Raw genomic sequence first — 14,131 nt, forward strand, 5'->3', positions numbered from 1 at the left:
AAAAATACTTGTTATGAGATTTATAGGGAACAACAATTCGGAGACCTAAGCTGGGTTTTGTATAATCCTACATAATATACTGCTCGTTATAAAAAAGTACAACTTTTTTATCACATTTTTTTAAATAATAGTACCTCTTTTGATAATTAATATTTCAAAAAACGCCTGTGTAGGGTCAATTGTCTCCTAAATATTGTTTTTGATAATTTTCATTACAAGTATTTTTAATTAATTTTTAGTATTTAATGATATTTCGTTTTTTTTCATGGATATGTAAATATGTTTTTACCGCGATATTGATTGGTTAAGCATCTTCTTAAGAGTACGTTATAGGTACCTATATTAAATGTTATATAGTATTTATAATCAATGATATAACCTATCAACAATGTACCTACAATATCATTGATATACCGAAACGATTTATATTCGTTACTTCCAGTGTCCAAATAAAATAATTTTAGATATTCTTTAAATTGTGTTTAAAATAGTTTTTTCTGAATTAGTTTTTTTTTTTAAAACCGGGCAAGTCGTTGTCGCACTGCTGTACAGCAGGTGACTAGTGGATCACTGTAACGGAAGGCGTTAAATTTGAATTCCATGAAATAAAACCATTGTACTTATACGAAAACAAAAAACGGCTATGTTAGGTAAAGTCTTTATTATTGGTTTTAATACGTAATTTCGTCCGAATTTGAATTTTAAATGTCTACTCGCTCGACTGCAATCACGATCATAGGTTACGTTTCTGTTACATTCTGTTGCATTATAGAAAATATCGTCACCTGCTACAAATTGTATGCAATTATTAAAACTACGAGTGCTAACTGAGTACAAAATACAAATACTCGCTCGAAGTTCTTAGAAAATTAAAAATATGAATACGTATAAGGTATATTAGAGACGCCGCGCCGGCAGCAGTCTCATAATATTATTATCAAAATGAACAATAATAATAATAATATTGTTGGTCTGACGGTTAAAACGCTACTAAAACGTACGAACTAAACTGAAAAATAAGGTTTCGAAGTACCAGGGACTCATGATCTAATCGTTACTTTTCTACAATTTCGGCGGCGGCGGCGTCGGAGGCGGCTCAGTGGTTGTTCCAATGACGCGTGGCAGGAGTTGTAGCTATACTCCGGCCCACGAGAGAAGTAACCCGTTTCGCGCATGCTGACTAGCGGAATTCCCCCTACGTGCCTTTCGCCGTATGTCAAATACGTGGAGATGCGCGGATTCGGACGCGATTTGGTCGGGACACGAGTTACTTCTCTCGTGGGCCGGAGTATACTCGCTATTACATTCTGTTACATTATAGACAACATCATCGCCTGCTACAAAGTTTTTGCAATATTTTTACAACGTTACTATGAGCCAATTGAGTACAATTAAGTGGGCGTCGCACACTCATGTGTTGTCTCCGTCTTATGAACGTGCGGCATAGCAAATTTTCGTTCGTTAGTTTCAATAGGGTGGTGTCATTTTTGATTTTAGAGTGATTTGACCTATTATCAAACTTTTAGGTAACAACATTATCTGTGTCTTCTCGTTGGTTTTTAACGATATTTTAATTTTTAAGTGAGTTATCAGTATGTAAAATATTAATGTTTGAAAATGATCATAACTCACTGAAAAATTAAAATATCGTAAAAAACCAATGAGAAGACACAGATAATGCTACGTTCTTAAGACGGAGACAACACATACGGGTACGACGTCCTCTTAGTAAGCCGTCGCGCGTCGTTTTTAGCAAACATATCATCCAAATAACTCTCATTAAATCACCTTAGGTGCGATAAAAAATAAATAACGATTGCTCTTTTGCAAGACTCAAATATTTTTAACCCCACTTACCAATTTTTTGGTAGCTTGTCCTATGTCCTGAAAAAGTGGTGAAGAAAAATATTTGTGTCCACAACTCAAGTGGTTTTTATTTAAAAAAAGCTCTGTACGCAATTAGTATTATGACAACGAAACTCGTATCCGCAATTGTTATGTTATAATATTGACCTGAATAATTCGTCCGCAACTAGTATGCAACTAGTACTTAAATTTGCATTCATTGATATAATATCATTGTATAAGAAAAACGATTCTGAGGTAAGACAGTCAGTCAGCCTATGATATTACTAAGTATATTTGATGATATTATTGTGAATAAAGTATTTTATATACCTATTTACGAGGAACCTTAGTTTAAATTTTTAATCCTTATCTATGAAATTTTAATATTTTATAATTTATTAACTACAAAATAATTATTAAATTTGATAAAATTTGTCAAAATTCGAACTTTAAATCCTTATAAATAAAAATTGTGCGTATGTATTTTTAATATTTTTCAACTGCTACTGTAACAATATATCAGGCGCCTTGGATTAAATGTTCACGCATTTTTACCCAACAAATATTTTATTAATATTTATAGAATAAAAAACTGAAAAATTGAAAACTGATAATACCCGTAAACAGCTCAAAAAGAGTCAAAATATTTTGAATAGTAAATAACAATATAAACATTCAATTAAATTTTCATGTATCTACAGTTATTCGTTTTTGAATAACAAAAATAACAAAACCACTACACGAGAAATCGAGTGAATATCTAATATTGTATAAATATGAACTTCAAACCCTCATAAAATTTAATTTGATTTGTTTGTAGAAATTTTATTTTGACAAAGGCAGACAAACTTATATGGAATCATGTAAAACATTTTCAAATCTTAGATTCAAAAAGAAACATTTTTATGAATTCTCAATTCAAAATAATTTGCTAATTTTCGTGATTTTTCCGTATTTTGTCAACATTTGAACTTTAAATAACTGTTACTAAGGATTTTTAATATTTCTCAAATATCATTATAACAATATAGTAGGAGAATTTTTCAAGCCTTTTTGCAGTTCAAGAAATAAAGTTTTATTGACATTCATAGAAAAAAAACATTAACGAATTGGAAACTAAGTATATCCGTAGACATATCAAAACAAGACAAAATATTTTGAAAATTTTTTATGTATAGAAAAAGCTAATATAAACATTCAGTGAAATTGTCATGTATTTACGATCATTTGTTTTAGATTTCACCAAAAGCAAAAATCGATTTTGTCAAAAACCTATTTTGCGTCAAAATTCCCGTTTACTGGAAGTTGAAATTCGAAGTATTATTTCGACTACTTATCATGTACACAAACACACACAAAAAAAAAAACACACACATCATTGTTAAATCAATACATTCATAATTCTTCCATTCATAATATTTTAATAAAGGCGTGTGAGAATTATAATGTTATGTGTACATTCGGACGTTCGTGATTTTTTTCAAATTTAAATATTATCAACTGGAGATGGTGCCATATGGTAAGAGATGTGACCATGATAATATAATATAATAGTGTAATAAATGAAGGCTCTTTTGGAGACCCCTCGTTATAATATGGGCCTACAGCCGGGACAGACGGGTCTACAGAATTATTTTAAAAGCCATTTATAAAAAATAGTTGTTTGAATTCCACAGAATAAAAATGAAAACCTGTACCAAAAAAAAAAAAAAAAAACGTATACCTACAGTGAAACCTCGACGTTCGAGTTATTGATGTTTCACTGTATATACATATATATTATATATCCTCACAAACGTCTTCAATATATGTCGTACAAAACGACACGGTCATATATAAATATGTACATTATACTTTATTGCAACAACCCTCGCTGACACACACACACACACACGCACACACACACACAAACACGCGCACACCCGCCCGTTTGCACTCGTGACGTGGTGAGCACGTCGCTTCTCCCTTGCGCATGCGTGCTCGTGTACAATAATACTGTCCAATTCGTCCCCCGCCACACAAACGCGCGAGAGATACCGATACGGGGCGCGCCAGTGCTCGACACTCGGCAGTGGTCGTACCTACAGTTACGCGCAGTGACTAGCTCGTCGGAGTGATATGACGTCGTGTTGTACCAGGACAAGCGCTGCTCATTTTCACTTATGATTTTGCGTCGATCGTCAACGCCGGGCCGGTCCATATGATTCATCGTCCTTTTTACATTTGCAGCGTTGCCGTCTCACCACCGTAAGTGTCATCATAATATTATTAATACTAAGCAACCCAAGTGATTTGATTTTTCGTCAACTATAAATTCATAGTTGTTCCCTATATTATACAAGAAAAATAACACGTGTTTAAATAAAATTCATTTCTTTATCGTGCCTACTTTGGCGTTTGTTAATTTAAATTTTTATTATTTACACACGTATTATTTTCCAATTAATTAGATACCTATGGGCAATGGGATACCTACGCATTCATAATGCAATTAAAATATTCGTCCAACGCGTTGAATCGCAAGCGGTTTATATAACCTCAACAATAGTTTTGGTCGTGTATTTTTTTTTTTTTTGGTTTTTCGGCCTTTTGATTTATATTAAATAGGTATCAGTGTCAGCGGCGTTGAATGTTGGTGTGAAGCTGCGCCTCACACGGGAGAAAATGTTCGAACTTATACCCACCTTTTATTATTCATATATACGTCGTATCACGCTGTACAATAACCAGTCCGCCGTCCGTAATTATTTACACACCTATTATTTTCCGATTTATTAGATAACTATGTAAATATTATTTAAATACCTCCTCATTTATAATGCAATTAAAATATTCGTATAACGCGTTTAAACGCAAAAGGTTTATATAACCTCAACAATAGTTTTGGTTGCGTTATTCGGGCGTTAATAATAGGTATCTATTAAATTATTAGTTGCAACGCGCGTTAGGCTGGTATAACCCTGACAGTTTATCTTGTCCGTACAGCAGCCGTAGCGACTTCAAAAAAGGTTGTCTGAAATCCATATTTTTCGTTTAGGTTAAATTAATGATGGTTAATTTTACCTCTATTATGTATTACGATTAACCCTTCAACAGACGATTCATTTAACAAGACGTTACAACCGCACGTGTTATTGTGTTTCTCGCAATTCGATCGTGGTTGGCCACTCACCACCCGCCCTACTAATAATATGTATACTTATTAGAAATACGTAAATTGTTAATTTGTTCTCACGAGTTTCCATGAAATCGAAATTGTTTTGCGCCGTATTACAAACGTAAACCTGTGTTAAACAAATGAATTGGACACTGTTGTGATTTTACCTTGGTCGTCATCTTACGTGAATAGTGTTTGATTTTTTACCTCCGTACCTTGCACTGCAAAACTTCTCTATGTGTCTCGGTGTTGTCAGCTGTGGTTTTTTTTAAATAAATACGTCATATATAATTGCAATAACTGATTGTTCGAAACTGCCGTTTTTTATTGTTCATATAATATACGTCGTATCACGCTGTACGGCAACCGGTCCGCGAGAAGTGCCACGCACGGTCCGCATGTCCGACCAAGTCGGCAGCGGCGACAAAGTCTGTCTTTTCCGTACGCGCTCGAGTTAAGTGCATCTAGTCGCGTCCGGCCTTTTACTGCCGTCTCACCCACCTCGTGGCACTCCATTATTCTACACAGTTTCAAGTGTCTTTTATCATGGCGTGTTATTCGACGGTCACGTCGACCATTGTGCTTGCGTTTCGCCGTTATTGTCATTGTCGACGTCGTTCCGACTATTGTCGAGTCGAGTCGCTACCTTTCGCGTCAACCATTATCTAGCTTCACATGCTCGCGGTCGTATCAAGTCGTTAGCTCATTTCGTCTTCCGATCGACGGTCTCCGCCGCGCCGCGGTGCGCGTTACTGGTTTGTGTACCTGCGCGCCACCATCTTCGATACGTGCGGTCTTTGCGTGTATAACTCCGTGGGCAGACGTAAAACGTATCTTGTCTTGGTTAATTAGCCCTCACCAATCTTTTAAGGAATATGTATTCAGCTGCGTGCCCCCGATCCGTACAGGGTTAACGGGTTGTTATCGGCATCATGTTAAATCGTTGTATTGCCACGTCATTTATTGCTCGTCCTTCGACGTAAGGCTGTTGTCCGACTTACTACTGACGCTATCCTAGTGTTCAAGCCACCACCTTTTTCTTTGAATCTTTCAGCGTGAGCACGTGGTGGACGAGGAATATTCAAGAACTTGGCCCGTGTCCAGCGTTGTCGCGCATTGTCCGTTATCTCAGCCGGCCTTTTTTTGCTGGCCATACCCGTGTGCGTGACAACGAGTCAGCTGCTGTTGTGGTTTCTATCGTCTGTACCGCGCGTTCTGCACGACGTCGCTGAAACCAACATCAGCTGTACGAAACCTCGTGTTTTTCAATACGCACGGCTCGTTCGGTCGGAATAATCTTTATGTGTAGCCGCAGACGCATCATCGCCGTTGTGGTGAGCAATACTCGCCGCGTACCACGAGTAATCGTTAAGTTGCCGTCGTTGTGGCTAATACGCACGTGTATGACACGTTGTCCGCCAAGTTACCGCAATATATATAGCAAATCATTACCTATTATAGCAATATTTCTTCTACAGAGTGGGCGTTAAATTCGTCGGTCTCGTAGGGAAGTTTCTGGCAGTATACAGCGTGCGAGGTTCCGTTTGCTATTTGCCACGTGCGTCTGTAGGAGATGAATAATAAACCGACGTCGTCACCACCACTCGTCGCTACCGAATACGCCGCCACGCCGGCCATCTATAAATATGGCAAATATAGGTCACCGGTCACTCCGTCCGTCACCTGTTCACGGTGTGTCCCGGGACAACAGCGTAACGGAAGTGATAAGTCCTATTGTCTTTGTTATATATATTATTATATTTTATGTAGGTGTCTCGTATTAATTTTATTATCCAATTATTGTTAGACAGACTTATGTGTAAATTGATCTGAGAGGCGTCATCATCAATATTAAATTTGTATTACACAATTGTTATTATTTAAAATATTAATACAATGTTGTTTAGCAACAATTTGCGTATAATATCTTATTTTTTCTTATTTATTCATTGTAAGTGGTAACTACCGTTGTACGATGCGAGTTGTCGGGCCAACTATTTGCAAGAGGGCGCTTGTAAACCCGGCCCGTGTTTTTTACAGGTAAAAATTATTTGGGTATAGATCGGCCCGGGGTTTTTACACGTAAAATGATTTAGGTGTTAACTAGGCCCGGATATTTTCAGGTAAAAATGATTGGCATGTAAACTCGGCCCAAATAAAAATTTTCCATTTATATTAAATCAAACCAACGCATTGCCCAGAGGACACCGTGAGGAGGCGATTCTCAATATCATACAAAGTTTATTTTCATTTTCATTTTATTATTAAAAATATGAAATTCGATATATAAATTGTAAAATTTCAGTAAAATGTTTCAGTATTAAAAAATACAAGTAAAATGTATTTGCAGAACAAATTATGTCATACTTATTATATTTTATTGGTCAAAATGATTGGGTCGGGTTTACAATTTACCTAATTGACTACCTAACATTTCTGGGGCGATTTTACAATTGACATAATTTATTACGTACAATATCCGGACTGAGTTTACAACAAAAATAGGTAACCGCGGGCCTAGTTTACATTTTCCCCTAGCAAGAGCTCTACAGCGTAAACACCTTGTGTAACCTACCTAAATTACGGAGTCCATGTATCGCGCATGTTGTTGTTATGACCAACATAGGGTTTACGCACGGGCTTAATAATTATTCCGATCGCACGTTGTGACGTTTTATGACTGCTTGCGTTCTTCGTTGCAACAACGTGTGGTACTTTGTTGTGGTTTGCATCCATTGGGTCTATGTACTTTCAAATAAGTTAAACCCTATGTGTAGTTTTTTACGGAGGCGATCGATTGCGACGTTCTGTTCCGTGTTGGCACGTACATACAATTTTATTAGCTTCGGTATCCTATGTCGTACTGGTATTTTGTTCCGATTGCAATATTATTCTCGCGCCCAACTGTTCAGTGTGTTTTTGCCTCGCTTATTTTGTGGCAATTTTGGTTTATATCCCTTAGGTCTCCGCCACAAAAGCCACTAAGTCGTAGCTCCACGTGAATACTAGTAGACACTGCGCTGTTACCATCATCGGCAATGGTCGAAGTGTCCGATACGTGTGTTAGCTCGTGGACCCGGTTCGAGTCGAGTGGAACTGGTCGCGTAGGACCGGTGCAAGTTGCGGCCGAGTGCCCAGCGAATGCTGTGAGTAACGTACGTCCGCTTTTGCAATATTATTCACCAATTAGTTAAACATCTAATATTGCCGCGTCTTGACGAGTCATCGTGTAAGCACTGTGCTCCGTGACGCGTCCATCACACACCGACCCTACCCACTGTAAATTATAGCGAGCATTTTTTCGTACACAATGCAAGGGTGTTGACATCGGGTGAACATGTATTAATATTTTAATATTGATGTTATTTATTTTGTGTATGGATATTTTAAATATACGAACCATATTACGTTAATTTAATATGGTTTAAATCATCATCCATGTTATTATAATTTATACTAGTTCATGTAGTATTATTATTTTTGTTCTGCTGCACCATTCAGCCCTGATGCCTTATTTGACTTTATGTTACACGTCTTGTTGTAATCGTGTTTATTTTTACCGTGATTTCTATTCTGTATAGGAAATACGACTTTGTCGTTTATTTATTTATACCTATATCATTGCTCAAATTATTCTGTTTGTAATTATATCAATGTAATTTAAAATAATAATGTACATCACGAACAATTATAGCGCATATATGCTTCCAGTACCCCAACATAAACCACCTCTTTATTATTTTGGCGTTTTGTACGCGCTAATTAGTCAGCGTCGAAGGCTGGGTTTGAGACAGGGAGCCCTAAATTGTATTTATTTAAATATTTAATAATGATTTTCGTATTATTGTGATGAACTTCGTGCAACTATTATTATGTACTTCGTATAATTATTATTTGGACTACAACTTTTGTTTTGTATTGTTTATTTATTTTTATGTGTATTATTTTTTTTTGCTTGTTCGGCCTTTTGATTTATATAAAATAGTCATCAGTGTCAGCGGCGCACAGTGGTCTCGATCGCCATTCTAGGCGGCCAAAATAATTTTTTCATAAAATATGGATCTAAAAGTTCCTGAAATTTGGTTAAGTACCTATAATAAGAAAATTAAACATAATATTGAATTGGAAATTATTTATTTTACCTTTATTATACCATTTAAATATATTATACTCTAATTATATTATGAATTATAAAGAAGTATGCAATTATAAAAAAAAATGTATATGTTGCATGTCTATAAAGTCACAAAATACATAATATACAAATCAGTTTTACTTATAACTTAATATACATAATTATTTTATGTTTATGTTTAATTTCTAATATGTTGTTATTTTATTCTGTTCCGGAATCGGTTTCTGAATCACTTTCCTGGTTTGTTTCTTTAGAAAAATCTATTAAATTCAATGCATCTGTTGAAAGTTCAGTCTTAGAAATTTTAGTTAAAGTTCTCTTTGATGTAATTAGAGGATCGGAAGAAATAAGAAGAAAATGCAACAAGTCTAAATTAGTATTTATTCGTGAGGATTTTCTTGTGTGGTGTTCGCGGTATCTTTTATAGTCTTTATTTCTACTTTCTTGAGCTTCTTCCGAAAGAAACCCGATTGGCAACAAAGAATATTTTATTACAAGAGCTCCGTGAATTAATACCTTATGTACTGATGGTGGCATTCTGTACCAATCATATAGCTCTACATAGAGTTGTGCTGTCATTTTAGCATAGTTATCAAATTTTTCAGTATCAATTTCATAACCACTAGAAATTACAGATAAAATCGTACTTATTCGGTTAATTAATTCTAAATTTACACCAGTAATATCGGCTACTTTTTCGGGGTTATTAAAAAACCGTCTGGCCACATTACCAGTATTAGATGTCCCCGATCCTCGAGTTACCTTATCTACTTTTAACCCCATTTCATTCCAAAATCTCTTTTGGATCACGTCTTTTCTCTGCGAAACTAACATTTTTTGTTCTTCACTCAACCGTTTAGTAGTTTCTGCAGAAGTCAATCTGTAACTGATATACTGATATAAAAATTGTATCCACAAGTGTAAAGACGATAACCCATATTTTAAATTATCTTCGTTAATTTTAAATACGTGCATATGGTTTAATTTATTCATATTTGTGGGATTGCATTTACAAATAAAACATGCTGCACTTGAAGTATTTGTTAACGCATTAATGACCTTGCCATCCACCATACTAAGTATCATAGTATACCGAACATTTACCAAATCGTCATTAATCTTAATTTCTAATTGTTTTAAATTGGAAATTTCATTTTCAACGTCTTTTACATATTTTAAAATATTATTTGTTGTTTCTTTTTCGAAAAAAAATTTGATCGGACGACAGTAATTGGTCGATGAAGGTTTTGGATTCAACCATAAAATATTTTTTTCATTTAAATTTGTGTGTAATATCAATTTTAAAGGGACTAAAAAAAACATGAACACGCTTGTATCATTAAAAACATTTGATTGCATTTCAATTTCGTTTCCAGAAAATGCTTGTTGATATTCACTGTGACCAGAGCTACCATCACAACCCCATTTAAATATAAACTCTACTTCACAGTTTTCAGAATTTTTGAAAGTATTATAATACTGAGAAAAATCAAGTATTTCACATAAACGCCTAGTAGTATGATCCAACTGTTGCAAAGGTATTGACGCACTAATTTCATTCACATTTATACATTCTGGATAACAACGCTGTTTGGATTCAATTATTCGTTTATAACTTGGATATATATTAGCACCTCTTTGTTTTGCACCTATTCGAGTTTGTTGATATGCATTTTTTGTAATACGACTATCAATTATATATGCTAGAGCTTCATCTCCAGTATATGGAGTAATTGTAATTCGCGATTTCTGTGCGTTTAAGTATAGGTTTTCTTAATTTTTAAAGCGCGCCCAGGAGATGTGGAAGTTGATTGATTCAATAGATTAGCTGCTGCGCGTTTTCCTTCAGTATACAGTACAGATTTTGTTGCATAAATTAATTCTTCTGATGACGTCGTTGCTTTTACGTTTTCCACACACCTACGTTTAGACCGTTCACTTAAATCCTTAAAAAGTTTTCTTGGCCTTCCACTTGGTCCAACTTGTATATTATTTAAATCACCAATATTAAAACATAATTTTAACCAGTTTTCATTTTTAGCTACGAATCTTTCAGTACAGCGATTGGATTCCTTCCATTTTCTATGCAAAGTACTACAAAATCATTCTATTTTTCCTTTCACACGTTTTTCAAATTTTTCCATTTCCAAATTACATTTATTACCTAGCTTATCTCTTAAATAAATAATTAATGCGTTTCGTGTTTCACAAGAACTTGTATGCAACATAAATCCTCCATTTATGAGAAATTCGTTCAAACAACGATTTTTTACGGTTTTCACATCGTCATCATTACTTATATCTAAACAGAATAAAACGAATATTTCAATTTCGGGCAAATCGGGGCAAATAATCAATAGCGTATTTAAATACTAATGCATTTAGCTTTAAGAAAAAAAATTGGATCTCCAAGAACTCCCCAAAATGTTTGCCACCCTTTTGAAATTAAAAATTAGCATATTTTTAGTAATACATAATTTGATAACAAACGTTTATATTTAAAAAACAAATAAAGGATGAAAAATTACCTTGAATAATAGCCGAAGGATCTTCCATTTTGATTGTAATACAATAGTAATTTATTTCAATTAAACGAAACGCCAAAAAATTTTTTTTTATATTACGTGTGCAACCACTTCTTTCCGTAGAATGAAGCAGTTTAAATGATTTAATCTAACTCATGGCAAGAGATATGATTATTACTATCGATAATATAATAATTAACTTATCTATAGGTTGTAACAAATACACATACATAGTTATTTGTATAAAACTTGATGGAAAATTTTTATATTTTTGCGCCTCCCATGGGAGAATATGTTCGAATTTATATCCACATTTTATTGTTCATATATACGTCATATCACACTGTACGGCAACCTGTCCGCCGTCCGTAATTATTTACACACTTATTATTTTCCAATTTATTAGATAACTATGTAAATATTATTTATATACCTGCTCATTCATAATTCAATGAAGATTTTCCTATACCGCATATAATCAAAACTGGTTTATATAACCTCAACAATAGTTTTGGGCACATTATTCGGGCGTTAATAATAGATACCTATTAAATTATTAGTTGCAACGCGCGTTAGGTTAATATAACCTGGACAGTTTATATTAATCGTGTCTGAAACACATATTTTTTTCAATAAAATTTAGATTTTGGACTACTAATTTCCATTGAATATAACTGTGAGTTAGAAGGTTTTAATTGTTGTTTATGTTAAATAACTGATAGTTAAATTAACCACTACTATTTATTACGATTAACTCTTCAACAGACGATTCATTTAACGAGACGTCACAACTGCACGTGTTCTTGTGTTTCTCGCACTTCGATTGTGTTTGACCACTCACCACCCGCTCAAAGAATAATATGTATACTTATTAGAAATACGTTAATTGTTCATTTGTTCGCACAAGTTTCCATTAAATCGAAATTGTTTTGCGTCGTATTACAAAACATTAACTTTTTTAACCAAATGAATTGGACAATGTTGTGTCTCTATCTTGGTCGTCATCTTACGTAAATAGTGTTTGCTTTATTACTCCTGTAGTTTTGCATTGCAAAACTTCTCTATGTGTCTCGGTGTTGTTAGCTGTCGTTTTATTTAATAAATATGTCGTATATAATTGTAATACATTTAACATACTCATTACAATTTAATGATATAATTATAGTATAGTGATATAGTGTCTAAAATGTAAATCGTTAATACTAATTTTATTGTTTATAGTACACACACGAACAGTATCTAAGACCTGGTTTCGGTGCTGAATAACATTCGAGTGTTGTGGCGTCACCACAACCGGTACCATAGCAAACACCACCAACGCTTAAACTCCTACCTAAAGATCACTGTCTAGAAGCTCCAACTGTTGTGCTAAGACTATATCACTATGTGTAAACCTACGGTGTAGCGTTGAACGGCACTGCGAACTGGTAAGCCATTTGTTTCACTTTTCCTCAATTAATGCTTTCATGTCGACTCCTGATTTAATAATATATGAATTATATTCTCATGACTATTAAAAATATAATTAGAGTAAACTATTAGGAACCAGTTGACCTGGACAATTATTGTGGATTATTTAACCCGACTTGTGCTAATTTATTTTAATTTAATTAAAATTAAAATTATCAATTACCTTATTCCTTTTTTGATTGTAACAATTGTAGGTGCAGGAATGTACTATATACTATAGTGTAGGCTGAAAAAAACTATGCTACTTCTTTCTTGCGGTCTAAAGCAATTATATTTTACTATATTTGTATTTAAAGTATTCAGAAGAATAGCATATAGGTTAGATATGAATATTTCGGTCCACCAATATTTTTACGGTTATGCGTAATATTTTCATCTATATTATATTTATTACAAATAACATACAATTAAAATTACTCTGATGCTACTTATTCCTTGCGATCAGAGACTTTAATTCTGTATACAGTGGTTTAATTTTCTTGATTCTCACTTTCAGCTAAAATGTTTGCAAGTTAAAAAATAAAGCCGGGACAAATCTGGATGACTTTTTTTAGCCAATCTATGATTTAAATTTAAACTGTTGTTCCATAATTTAAGTCTCTTGTTATTTTTTTATTTGTAGTATATACTATATCGATATTTTTTTATTTCTTTATTGGATGTGTTGAAGATTTCTTCAGACTCACTAACAGTTAAAGTTATTGAAAATGGTCTAGTTTAAAAATAATGTGGTTTAGAGAAAACAATTTATGCTGGGCTGACTCTTCTATGTAAATGAAATTAAAATTTCACTGTTTTGTTTTCATTTATTATATATTACTAGCTGATCCCGTGCACCTCGTCGCCCATTAAAAATACCTACTCCATATGTATTAATCTCTAAACGTTAATTAACATAATCAAAAAGGGATTATTATTCAGAAAGGGATCCATTATTCCGATGGCCACGCTTGGGTGTGTGCTGTAATTAATATCGGCATCATAGTGTAGTGCACA

Source organism: Acyrthosiphon pisum, chromosome A2 (assembly GCF_005508785.2).
Source record: "Acyrthosiphon pisum isolate AL4f chromosome A2, pea_aphid_22Mar2018_4r6ur, whole genome shotgun sequence".
Lineage (NCBI taxonomy): Eukaryota > Metazoa > Arthropoda > Insecta > Hemiptera > Aphididae > Acyrthosiphon > Acyrthosiphon pisum.